This window comes from Arachis ipaensis, chromosome B2 (assembly GCF_059453495.1).
Source record: "Arachis ipaensis isolate K30076 ecotype BB chromosome B2, ASM5945349v1, whole genome shotgun sequence".
NCBI classification, from domain to species: domain Eukaryota; kingdom Viridiplantae; phylum Streptophyta; class Magnoliopsida; order Fabales; family Fabaceae; genus Arachis; species Arachis ipaensis.
In genome coordinates, this window is record NC_142437.1 from 94,700,246 (window position 1) to 94,713,578 (window position 13,333).

Below are 13,333 nucleotides of genomic sequence, written 5' to 3' on the forward strand. Positions count from 1 at the left end.
TTTGTTGCTTAGATTAGGAAAAATCTTTTTTTTTTTTTTGGTTTAGAGTCTTTTATTAATTATCCCTTGTTAAAATACTTTAAATTTATAGCTCAGTTATTTAGAACGTGGTGTTTATGTTCATGATAATTGGCTATCATATTTTTTAAAAAAAAAAACTTTTTTCAAAAATAATTTTTCTATTAAATCCTGTGCCAAACTTTAAGTTTGGTGTTTTCAAAAATAATCTTTCTTAAAATTTTTGAAGGTCCCATAACTCATTTGGCTACAACATTAATTTGATTGGGTTAGAATCTTTTATACTCTTTTCAAAACCTTCTTTTTCAAAATTTTTTTTTATTATTAAATCTTGTGCCAAACTTTAAGTTTGGTGTTTTCTTGTTGATTTCCCTTTGATTTTCGAAAATTTTGGTTTGGTTTTCTAAAAATTTTTAGTTTGGTGTTCTTCCTTCATGTTCTTGTGTTCTTGTGAGTCTTCAAAGTGTTCTTGAGTTTTCCTTGTGTCTTGATCTTAAAATTTTTAAGTTTGGTGTTCCTTGGTGTTTTCCCTCCAAATTTTTCGAAAACAAGGAGCATTAGATCTAAAAATTTTAAATCTTGTACTATCTTATTGTTTTTCTCTCTCCTCACTAAATTCAAAAATATCTTTTCAAAATATCTTTTCTAACTTCCTATCTTTTCAAAATTTGTTTCAACTAACTAACCAACTTTTTGTTTGTTTCTTAACTTTTTCAAAACTACCTAACTAACTCTCTCTCTCTCAAATTTTCGAAAATATCTCCCCTTTTTTTTTTAAAAAAAAATTTCTGTTTTTTTTTAACTAATTAATTTTAAATTTTTTTTACGAAAAAAAAATTTATTATTTCAAAATTCAAATTCTTTTTAGTTATTTTATTTTATTTAAGTATTTACTTCTTATAAAATAAAATAAATAAAAAGATAAATTAGTCCAAGTTATATCCATAGAGATCCATCATGGACATAAGTGGAGATGGACAGTCCAGGAGGACTTTGGGGTCATATTCTAACCCCTCTACTGCTTCATATGGGAGTAGCATCTGCATACCCTCCATTGGAGTTAGTAGCTTTGAGTTGAATCCTCAGCTCATTATCATGGTGCAGCAAAATTGCCAGTATTCCGGTCTTCCACAAGAAGAACCTACAGAGTTTCTGGCACAATTTTTACAAATTGCTGACACAGTACATGATAAGGAAATAGATCAGGATGTCTACAGACTATTACTGTTTCCATTTGCTGTAAAAGATCAAGCCAAGAGATGGTTAAATAACCAACCTAAGGCCAGCATAAGAACATGGAAACAGCTGACAGAAAAATTTCTGAATCAATATTTCCCTCCAAAAAGGATGACACAGCTAAGGCTGGACATCCAAGGCTTCAAGCAAGGAGATAATGAATCTCTTTATGATGCCTGGGAGAGATACAGAGAGATGCTACGAAAATGCCCCTCTGAAATGTTTTCAGAGTGGGTTCAGTTAGACATCTTCTACTATGGGCTTGCAGAAGGAGCTCAGATGTCTTTAGATTACTCAGCTGGTGGATCTATCCATATGAGAAAGACAATTGAAGAGGCTCAAGAGCTCATTGATACAGTTGCCAGGAATCAGCATCTGTATCTAAGCAGCAACCCTTCCATGAATGAAGAGGTTAAAACAGTAACTGCTGAATTCAGTACTGTAAAACAAGCTGCTGAATTCAATCAGCAATTAGATTTTCTAACAAAGCAGCTAGCTGAATTCAAAGACAGGTTACAGGAGACAAGGATAGCTAATATACATATGGAAGAACAGTTTAAGCAAACAAAGCAGCAGCTATCAAAGCAAATAGCAGAAGAATGCCAAGCAGTTCAATTAAGAAGTGGGAAAACATTAAATACCCCACCTCAAGGCATTAAAAATTCAAGAAATGAGCAACCCACCAAAAATTCCCCTGAGGACAGTAAGAGCCCAGGGAAAAATAATTCTGGCACTAAAACGCCAGAAAATGGGTGGAAGGCTGGCGCTGAACGCCCAGACCATGCCCAAAACTGGCATTCAGTGCCAGAAACAAGGCAGGATTGGCGTTCAACGCCAGAAATGGGCAAGAATCTGGCGTTGAACGCCCAACAGGGGCACATTTCTGGCGTTCAGGCGCCAGGAACAGACAGTGAGTTGGCGTCTAACGTCACTCCAGCTTCTAACTCTGGTACGCAATTGCCAGTGAGGGATCAGACACACACAAGTGCTGATAACAACCCCTCTAAAAAGGCTTCTTTAACCACTAAGGTTGAAGAATATAAAGCCAAGATACCTTATCCTCAAAAACTCCGGAAAGAGGAGCAGGATAAGCAATTTGCTCGCTTTGCAGATTATCTAAGGACTCTTGAAATAAAGATTCCTTTTGCAGAGGCACTTGAGCAAATACCTTCTTATGCCAAGTTCATGAAAGAGATCTTGAGTCATAAAAAGGAGTGGAGAGAAACAGAAAGAGTTCTCCTCACTGAAGAATGCAATGCAGTCATTCTGAAAAAAGCTTTCCTGAAAAGCTTAAAGACCCTGGGAGTTTTCTGATACCATGCATATTAGAAGGTGATTGCACCAAGACAGCTTTATGCGATCTTGGGGCAAGCATCAACCTAATACCTGCATCCACTATCAGGAAGCTTGGCTTAACTGAAGAAGTTAAACCAACCCGGATATGTCTCCAACTTGCTGATGGTTCCACTAAATACCCATCAGGTGTGATTGAGGACATGATTGTCAGAGTTGGGCCATTCGCCTTTCCCACTGACTTTGTTGTGCTGGAAATGGAGGAGCACAAGAGTGCTACTCTCATTCTGGGAAGACCCTTCCTAGCAACTGGACGATCCCTCATTGACGTCCAGCAGGGGGAAATAACCCTGAGAGTCAACGATGACGAGTTCAAGTTGAACGCTGTCAAAGCCATGCAGCATCCAGACACATCAACAGACTGCATGAAAGTTGACCTTATTGACTCTTTGGTAGAAGAGATCAACATGGCTGAGAGTCTCGAATCAGAGTTGGAAAACATCTTTAAAGATGTTCAGCCTGATTTGGAGGATTCAGGGGACATGAAAGAGCCTCTGAACTTTCTTCTGAAAGAGGAAAAACCTCCTAAACCAGAGCTCAAGCCACTGCCACCATCCTTGAAATATGCATTTCTAGGAGAAGGTGACACTTTTCCAGTGATCATAAGCTCTGCTTTAAATTCACAGGAAGAGGAAGCACTTATTCAAGTGCTAAGGACACACAAGACAGCTCTTGGGTGGTCCATAGGTGACCTTAAGGGCATAAGCCCAGCTAGATGCATGCACAAAATCCTACTGGAGGATAATGCCAAACCAGTGGTTCAACCACAGAGGCGGCTAAATCCAGCCATGAAGGAAGTGGTGCAGAAAGAGGTCACCAAATTACTAGAGGCTGGGATTATTTATCCCATTTCTGATAGCCCCTGGGTGAGCCCTGTTCAAGTCGTCCCAAAAAAGGGAGGCATGACAGTGATTCATAATGAAAAAAATGAACTGATTCCTACAAGAACAGTTACAAGGTGGCGCATGTGTATTGACTACAGAAGGCTCAATACAGCCACCAGAAAGGATCATTTTCCTTTACCATTCATAGACCAGATGCTAGAGAGACTAGCAGGTCATGATTATTACTGCTTTTTGGATGGCTACTCAGGCTATAACCAGATTGCAGTAGATCCCCAGGATCAAGAGAAAACAGCATTCACATGTCCATCCGGAGTGTTTGCTTATAGAAGGATGCCCTTTGGGCTATGCAATGCACCTGCAACCTTCCAGAGATGCATGCTCTCTATTTTCTCTGATATGATGGAAAAATTTCTGGAAGTCTTCATGGATGACTTCTCAGTATATGGAGACTCATTCAGCTCCTGTCTTGATCACCTGAAACTTGTTTTGAAAAGATGCCAAGAAACCAACCTAGTTTTAAACTGGGAAAAGTGTCACTTCATGGTGACTGAAGGAATTGTTCTTGGGCATAAAATCTCAAACAAGGGAATAGAGGTGGATCAAGCAAAAATAGAGGTAATTGAAAAATTACCACCACCTGCCAATGCTAAGGCAATCAGAAGCTTTCTGGGGCATGCAGGATTCTATAGGAGGTTTATAAAGGATTTTTCAAAAATCGCAAAACCTCTAAGCAATCTGCTAGCTGCTGACACACCATTTGTGTTTGACACAGCATGCCTGCAGGCGTTTGAAACGCTGAAAGCTAAGCTGGTCACAGCACCAGTCATTTCTGCACCAGACTGGACATTGCCATTTGAGTTAATGTGTGATGCCAGTGATCATGCCATTGGTGCAGTATTGGGACAGAGGCATGACAAGCTTCTACATGTCATTTATTATGCCAGTCGCGTTCTAAATGATGCCCAGAAAAATTACACAACCACAGAAAAAGAACTACTTGCAGTGGTTTACGCCATTGACAAGTTCAGATCATACTTAGTAGGATCAAAAGTGATTGTGTATACTGACCATGCTGCTCTTAAATATCTACTCACAAAGCAGGATTCAAAACCCAGGCTCATCAGATGGGTATTGCTTCTGCAAGAGTTTGATATAGAAATAAGAGACAGAAAAGGGACAGAGAACCAAGTGGCTGATCATCTGTCCCGGATAGAGCCAGTGGAAGGGACGTCCCTCCCCTTCCTTGAGATCTCTGAGACGTTCCCTGATGAGCATCTATTTGCCATTCAGGAAGCACCATGGTTTGCCGATATTGCAAACTATAAAGCTGCAAGGTTCATACCCAAGGAGTACAATAGAATACAAAAAAAGAAACTAATTACTGATGCAAAGTACTACTTGTGGGATGAGCCCTATCTCTTTAAGAGATGTGCAGACGGAATTATCCGTAGGTGTGTCCCCAGAGAGGAAGCACAGAGAATCCTATGGAATTGCCACGGATCTCAATATGGAGGCCATTTCGGAGGTGAGCGAACAGCCACCAAGGTCCTCCAATGTGGCTTCTATTGGCCCACACTCTATAAAGATTCCCGAGAGTTTGTACGTAATTGTGACAGTTGCCAAAGAGCTGGTAATCTGCCTCATGGTTACGCCATGCCTCAACAAAGAATCTTGGAAATAGAGTTGTTTGATGTATGGGGAATTGACTTCATGGGACCTTTCCCACCATCATACTCAAACACTTATATTCTGGTGGCAGTTGACTATGTATCAAAATGGGTTGAGGCTATTGCCACACCCACCAATGATACTAAAACAGTGCTGAAGTTCCTTCAGAAACATATCTTTAGCAGGTTTGGTGTCCCTAGAGTGTTAATCAGTGATGGGGGCACTCACTTCTGCAATAAACAGCTTTACTCTGCCATGGTTCGGTATGGAATTCGCCACAAAGTGGCCACACCATATCATCCACAAACCAATGGGCAAGCTGAAGTCTCTAATAGAGAATTAAAGAGAATCCTGGAACGGACAGTAAGTATCCGTAGAAAGGATTGGGCAAGGAGCTTGGATGATGCTCTGTGGGCTTACAGAACAGCATTCAAGACCCCTATAGGGACCTCTCCATACCAACTCGTGTATGGTAAGGCATGCCACTTGCCCGTGGAACTGGAACATAAGGCCTACTGGGCAACCAGATTCCTAAACTTAGATGCCAAATTAGCAGGAGAAAAACGATTGCTCCAGCTAAATGAGCTAGAGGAATTCAGATTCACAGCTTTCGAAAATGCCAAGCTTTATAAAGAAAAATAAAAAAAGTGGCATGACAGAAAGCTGTCATCTAGAATCTTTGAACCAGGACAGAAGGTTCTGTTGTTTAACTCTAGACTCAGGCTATTCCCCGGGAAACTGAAATCCCGGTGGAGGGGACCATACGTGATTACAAGTGTGTCACCATATGGTTATGTGGAGCTTCAAGATATTGATTCTGATAAGAAGTTCATTGTCAATGGACAGAGAATCAAGCATTATCTTGAAGGCAACACTGAGCAAGAATGCTCAAGGCTGAAGCTAGATTAAAAGCTCAGCAAGGTCCAGCTAAAGACAATAAAGAAGCGCTTGCTGGGAGGCAACCCAGCCATCGGGCAACAATCCTCCAAGCATTTTGCCCTATTTCTATCTTTATATTTTATATATAGTTCACTGACACTAAGGTAAAGAATCATTTGCATAAGTTTACAGGGTTACAGAAGGAATCTACACACAAAACAGAGATAGGGAGCTTACTGGCAAGAAAACGCCAGTGAAGGCCATTTTGGGCGTTCAGCGCCCAAAATGGGCATCCAGTGGGCGCTGAACGCCAGTAAGGATAGCTATCTGGCGTTCAACGCCAGAAAAGGGCAACAACTGGGCGTTGAACGCCCAGGATAGCAGCATTTGGGCATTGAACGCCCAAAACAGGCAGTGTTTGGGCGTTCAAACGCCAGGATGGGGGGGGGGGAGGAGCTCTCCTTCTACCCATCTCCTTCTTTTTCTTTTGCTTGAGGACAAGCAAAGCTCTAAGTTTGGTGTGCTTATCCGTGATCACTAAGATCATGGCCCCTAAAGGAAAACAACCCACTCCAAGAGGAGCAAGGGCGTGATTTAAAGGAACTGAAGCGCCAGAAATTCTCTCTTGAAGGACCAAGCACCTCACAGACTAGAGGAACATCCACTTCCCAAACCTCAAGGTTGTTGAGTTCTAATCTTAGCCTTAACTCTGTGATAACTGTTCTTATTTTAATTTTACCTTAGGAGTCATATAGTAGTAATTAGTCTATTTTGATTTTATCTCCAATTAAGCTATAGTTTATTTTTCTCATCATCAGCAAATATGAATAAAATAGTAGATCTTTTAAATAAGAAGCAATAAAATTTCGAGTTTTAATAAGAGAAATTCTAATTAGTTAAATGTGGTGGCAATGCTTTCTGTCTTCTGAATGAATGCTTGAACAGTGCATATATCTTTTGAATTTGTTGTTTAAGACTGTTAAATATGTTGGCTCTTGAAAGAATGATGAACATGAGACATGTTATTGAGAATCTGAAAAATCATAAAAATGATTCTTGAAGCAAGAAAAAGCAGCAAAGAACAAAGCTTGCAGAAAAAAAAAAAAAAAGAAAGAAAGAAAAAAGAGAAAGCAAGCAGAAAAAGCCAAAGCCCTTAAAACCAAAAGGCAAGGGTAATAAAAAGGATCCCAAGGCTTTGAGCATCAGTGGATAGGAGGGCCAAAAAGGAATAAAATCCTGGCCTAAGCAGCTAAATCAAGTTGTCCCTAACCATGTGCTTGTGGCGTGAAGGTGTCAAGTGAAAACTTGAGACTGAGCGGTTAAAGTCAAGGTCCAAAGCAAAAAGAAGAGTGTGCTTAAGAACTCTGGACACCTCTAATTGGGGACTTTAGCAAAGCTGAGTCACAATCTGAAAAGGTTCACCCAGTTATGTGTCTGTGGCATTTATGTATCCGGTAGTAATACTGGAAAACAAAGTGCTTAGGGCCACGGCCAAGACTCATAAAGAAGCTGTGTTCAAGAATCATCACACTGAACTAAGAGAATCAATAACACTATCTGAATTCTGAGTTCCTATAGATGCCAATCACTCTGAGCCTCAATGGATAAAGTGAAATGCCAAAACTGTTCAGAAGCAAAAAGCTACTAGTCCCGCTCATCTAATTAGGATCTGAGCTTCAATCAAAAACTCTGAGATATTATTGCTTCTCAACCTATTAGTCTTCTATTTTATTTGTCTAGTTGCTTGAGGACAAGCAACAGTTTAAGTTTGGTGTTGTGATGAGCGGATATTTTATACGCTTTTTGGGGATAATTTCATATAGTTTTGAGTATGTTTTAGTTAGTTTTTAGTTTATTTCCAGTAGTTTTTAGGAAAAATTCATGTTTCTGGACTTTACTATGAGTTGTGTGTTTTTCTGTAATTTCAGGTATTTTTCTGGCTGAAATTGAAGGAGCTGAGCAAAAATCTGATTCAGGCTGAAAAAGGACTGCTGATACTGTTGGATTCTGACCTCCCTGCACTCAAAGTGTATTTTCTGGAGCTACAGAACTTGAAATGGCGTGCTTCCAATTGCGTTGGAAAGTAGACATCCAGGGCTTTCCAGCAATATATAATAGTCCATACTTTGCACAATAATTGACGACGTAAACTGGCGTTCAACGCCAGCCTTCTGCCCAATTCTGGCGTCCAGCGCCAGAAAAGGATAAAAAACTGGAGTTGAACGCCCAAACTGGCACAAAAACTGGCGTTCAACTCCACAAATGGCCTCTGCACAAAATCTCAGCCCCAGCACACACCAAGTGGGCCCCAGCACACCAAGTGGGCCCCAGAAGTGGATCTCTGCATCATCCATCATAGTCCACTCATATTTTGTAACCCTAGGCTACTGGTTTAGTATTTAAACAACTTTTAGAGACTTATTTTGTATCTCATGACATTTCAGATCTAAACTTTGTATTCTCTGACGGCATGAGTCTCTAAACCCCATTGTTGGGGGTGAGGAGCTCTGCTGTGTCTCGATGAATTAATGCAAGTATTTCTGTTTTCCATTCAAACACGCTTGTTCTTATCTAAGATGTTCATTCGCGCTTAACTGTGATGAAGGTGATGATCCGTGACATTCATCACCTTCCTCAAACCATGAACGTGTGCCTGACAACCACCTCCGTTCTATATCCGATTGAATGAGTATCTCTTAGATTCCTTAATCAGAATCTCCGTGGTATAAGCTAGAACTGATGGCGGCATTCATGAGAATCCGGAAAGTCTAAACCTTGTCTGTGGTATTCCGAGTAGGATTCAAGGATTGAATGACTGTGACGAGCTTCAAACTCCTGAAGGCTGGGCGTTAGTGACAGACGCAAAAGGATAGTAAATCCTATTCCAACCAGATCGAGAACCAACCGGTGATTAGCCGTGCTGTGACAGAGCGCGTGAGCGTAGTTTTCACTGGAAGGATGGAAGGTAGCCATTGACAACGGTGATCCACCAACACACAGCTTGCCATAGGAGGACGTGCGTGCGTGAATCAGAAGACAGAGGAAAGCAGAGATTCAGAGGACAAAGCATCTCCAAAACTCCAACATATTCTCCATTACTGCACAACAAGTAACTTTTAATTTATGCTCTACTGGTTATTCACAATTCAACTGATAAACATAATTGACTTCCTGACTAAGATTTACAAAATAACCATAGATTGCTTCAAACCAACAATCTCCGTGGGATTCGACCCTTACTCACGTAAGGTATTACTTGGACGACCCAGTGCACTTGCTGGTTAGTGGTACGCGTTGTGAAAAGTGTGATTCACAATTCGTGCACCAATAGGAGAGAACTGATGGTAACTCGTTGGCCTCAAACGAATAAGTGCTGCAGCATGTAAAACTGCATGCCCCCAAACCGAGGTTGGGAGATTTGTTCTCATAAGCAAGGGTCTAGCAATTAATTGGAGACGCTTAATAAGTGATTCTGCTAACCCATTTTGTGTGTGAACATAAGCTACTGGATGTTCAACACTTATTCCATTAGCCATACAATAAGCATCAAAAGCTTGGGAAGTAAATTCACCAGCATTATCAAGACGAATTGCTTTAATTGGGTTTTCTGGAAATTGTGCTTTTAATCGAATAATTTGAGCCAGTAATCTCGCAAACGCCAGGTTGCGAGAAGATAATAAGCACACATGTGACCATCTCGAAGATGCGTCTATCAGGACCATAAAATATCTAAAAGATCCACATGGTGGATGAATAGGTCCACATATATCACCTTGAATCCTTTCTAGGAATTCAGGAGACTCAAATCCAATCTTTACTGGTGATGGCCTTAAAATTAACTTCCCTTGAGAACATGCAGCACAACAAAATTCACTAGTTTTAAGAATCTTCTGGTTCTTTAGTGAATGTCCATGAGAGTTTTCAATGATTCTTCTCATCATGGTTGTTCCCGGATGACCCAATCGGTCGTGCCAAGTTATGAACTCATTTGAGCTAGTAAACTTCTGGTTTACAGTGGCATGTGATTCAATTGCACTAATCTTGGTATAATACAACCCAGATGAAAGTGAGGGTAATTTTTCTAATATAACTTTCTTATTTGAATCATGAGTTGTTATACATAAATACTCATGATTTCCCTCATTCATCGTCTCAACATGATATCCATTTCGGCGAATATCTTTGAAACTCAACAAGTTTCTCAGAGACTTGGTAGATAATAGTGCATTATTTATTATAAATTTTGTTCCTCCAGGAAACAAAATTATAGCTCTTCCGGAGCCTTCTATCACATTGCCTGAGCCAATAATAGTGTTAACATATTCCTCTTTTGGCACAAGATGGGTAAAATATATATCACTTTTGAGAATAGTGTGCGAACTTGCACTATCCGCAAGGCATACATCTTCATTACATATCCTTGCCATTCTCTTCAAAAACAAATAATAATAAAATGAGTAGTATGCACAGTTAAATTGAATACTTGATCAGAATTATTTTCTAAGAAATACTGTACATAAAATAATGTCATATACCAAAATTTTATTTTAAAATTTGACACAATTAATAATTTCAAAATTCATAAATATCAATATTTCATTATTTATGTACATCACATTTGAAACTTAAATACATAGAAAATAAAACTTTAACAATAAATTTTTTTTTACATTATTTATTTACATAGATACTTCACAATTTCACATATTAAACTATTCCATCATTGATCAAATGACCAATATTTCCTTCAGGGTCCTCAAAGAAATCAGATACATCATAATGAGTGGTGGAGTTCTCAGCATCATTTGAAACAAAATTTGTTTCCTTTCCTTTGTCGTTCCTTTTCAAAGATGCCTGGTAAAGATCGACTAGGTGCCTTGGGGTACGACAGGTACGTGACCAATGGCCCTTTCCACCACAGCGGAAACACTTCTCCTCGGTTGATTTATTCTGCCCGATATTCTTTTCTTTGTCCCACTTCTGGTGAGATCCTCTCTTTTGAACATAATTCTTTTTCCTTCCATAATTTTTCTTATTATTAAAAGCTTGCCATTTACCTCTTCTGGGGTAATGATTTGCCGCATTTACTTCAGGAAATGGGGCGGCGCCAGCTGGGCGCGCTTCATGATTTTTTAATAACAACTCATTGTTGCGTTCAGCAACAAGAAGGCAAGAAATTAACTCAGAATATTTTTTAAACCCTTTCTCTCGATACTGCTGCTGTAGGAGCACATTCGAGGCATGGAAGGTTGAGAAAGTTTTCTCCAACATATCATGATCAGTTATTTTTTCCCCACACAATTTCATTCGTGAGGTGATCCGAAACATTGCAGAATTATATTCATTTATAGATTTAAAATCTTGTAAACGCAAATGCGTCCATTCATATCGGGCCTGAGGAAGTATCACCGTTTTCTGATGATTATACCTTTCTTCAAGGTCTTTCCAAAGATCTGCAGGATCTTTTAATGTAAGATATTCATTTTTCAATCCTTCGTCAAGATGACGACGGAGAAAAATCATGGCTTTAGCTTTATCCTTCTGGGATGCATTATTTTCAGCCTTAATGGTATCTCCAAGATCCATTGAATCAAGATGGATTTCAGCATCTAATATCCATGATAAATAATTGTTTCCAGATATATCAAGAACATTGAATTCAAGATGAGAGAGCTTCGACATAATGAAAATTTGTTACCTGAGTCTTCCTAAAAATTTGATCAGAGTCTCGTGCTGATAACGTGTTGTGAAATAAAAGATATATATAATAGAGATGTATAAATAGAAGACTCTAGTATTAAAATAATTAGCCCAATAATAATTTATATATATATAATAATATTATATGTTGTAAGGTGTATATATATACAAAGATAGAAAGGAGTATTAAAAATAAAGAGAGAGAGAATCGCATTTGTTTATTGTTACAATCTCAATATAATAAAGATGATTAATATTGCTATTAATATTATATGTAAAGAGTAATAGAAAATAGAATTTAAAATACTTATAAAATAAAAGAAGAGAAAGAACTGTAGTAGAAATATAAAGAGAAGAGTATTTGATTGTAATATAAAGAGAGAGTATTTGATTTTATTATTGTTGTGTATATTCTCTTGCCTCAGATCATGCTTTTATAGGCAAAGAGAAGTTTACTTTTCAAACTACATTTATTTCTTTCATCCTAAGAACTTGTTCTCTTCAACATAGAAAATGGGTTGCCCATTAAATGGACATCCATTCTTATCCTTTCCTAGTCACAACAAACATTACTAGGCAGCACAATTTTTACACAGGAAGCGATGAAGCATAATAGTAGACACAGAGTCAATATGAATTAACGAGGGAACAAAAAATTGGTCCGTTAATTATTATAAGATGATCAAATTGGTCTTTCAATTCTGAACTGTCAGGATGGAGAGTGTTTTAATTAGTTTGACCATGGAAAAACACAGAAAAAAAAATTGATTGTTATATACACTTAGAAGTTAATACTTAATAGGCATATGGGTAATGGGTCATTGGCGCTTCCTCAAGTTTTCATTTAGGAAAAGTTTAGGAGGCCAGCAATTTTAATAAATTTTGGTCAGTATGTAATCAGCAAAAGAAAGTGAATTATTGAATGAAATCTTATATCAATCTCACACCATTAAAATTATCATTAATGACTATTTAATGGCTACAAATCACAAAAGTTGCTGGCCCTAGCACTCCTCTTTAATTTATTCAAAATTTAGTCTTTAAAATTGATATAGATTACTCATTAATTCATTATCATAGTTATCCGAATTAAATTAATAACTGATTCGGTCATATAATTAGATTATTAGATTACTGATTCAACCAATGAATTATAAATTAAATCAATTGATGATCATATTTAAATAAAAATATAAAATTATAAAAAATAAAATTAAAAATTAAAATATATATTTTTTATAAACACATTAATAATAATTAAGTATTAATATTTAGACATAACTAATAATATAAAAATAGATAATAAATTAATTATTAATATAAAATATATTTTTTAATTTAAACGAATAAGAGAGCAAAAGATAACACATTCGATAACTAAATTTAAAAAATGATCTCTATATTTTTATCGGACAAATTTAGAACCTAACCAACATTGTCTTCATCTTGATTAACAACTCTAAAAAAGATTAACAAACTAATTAAAACAATCCAATACTAAAATCATCCATAGCAAAACATAAATTCAACTAATTTATAAAACTCGTTATATACCTTTGTTAGATAACAATATTATTTTTATAAGAAAATGATGAAAAAGAAATAATTAGTCATATAGTGATGTTTTTTGTATA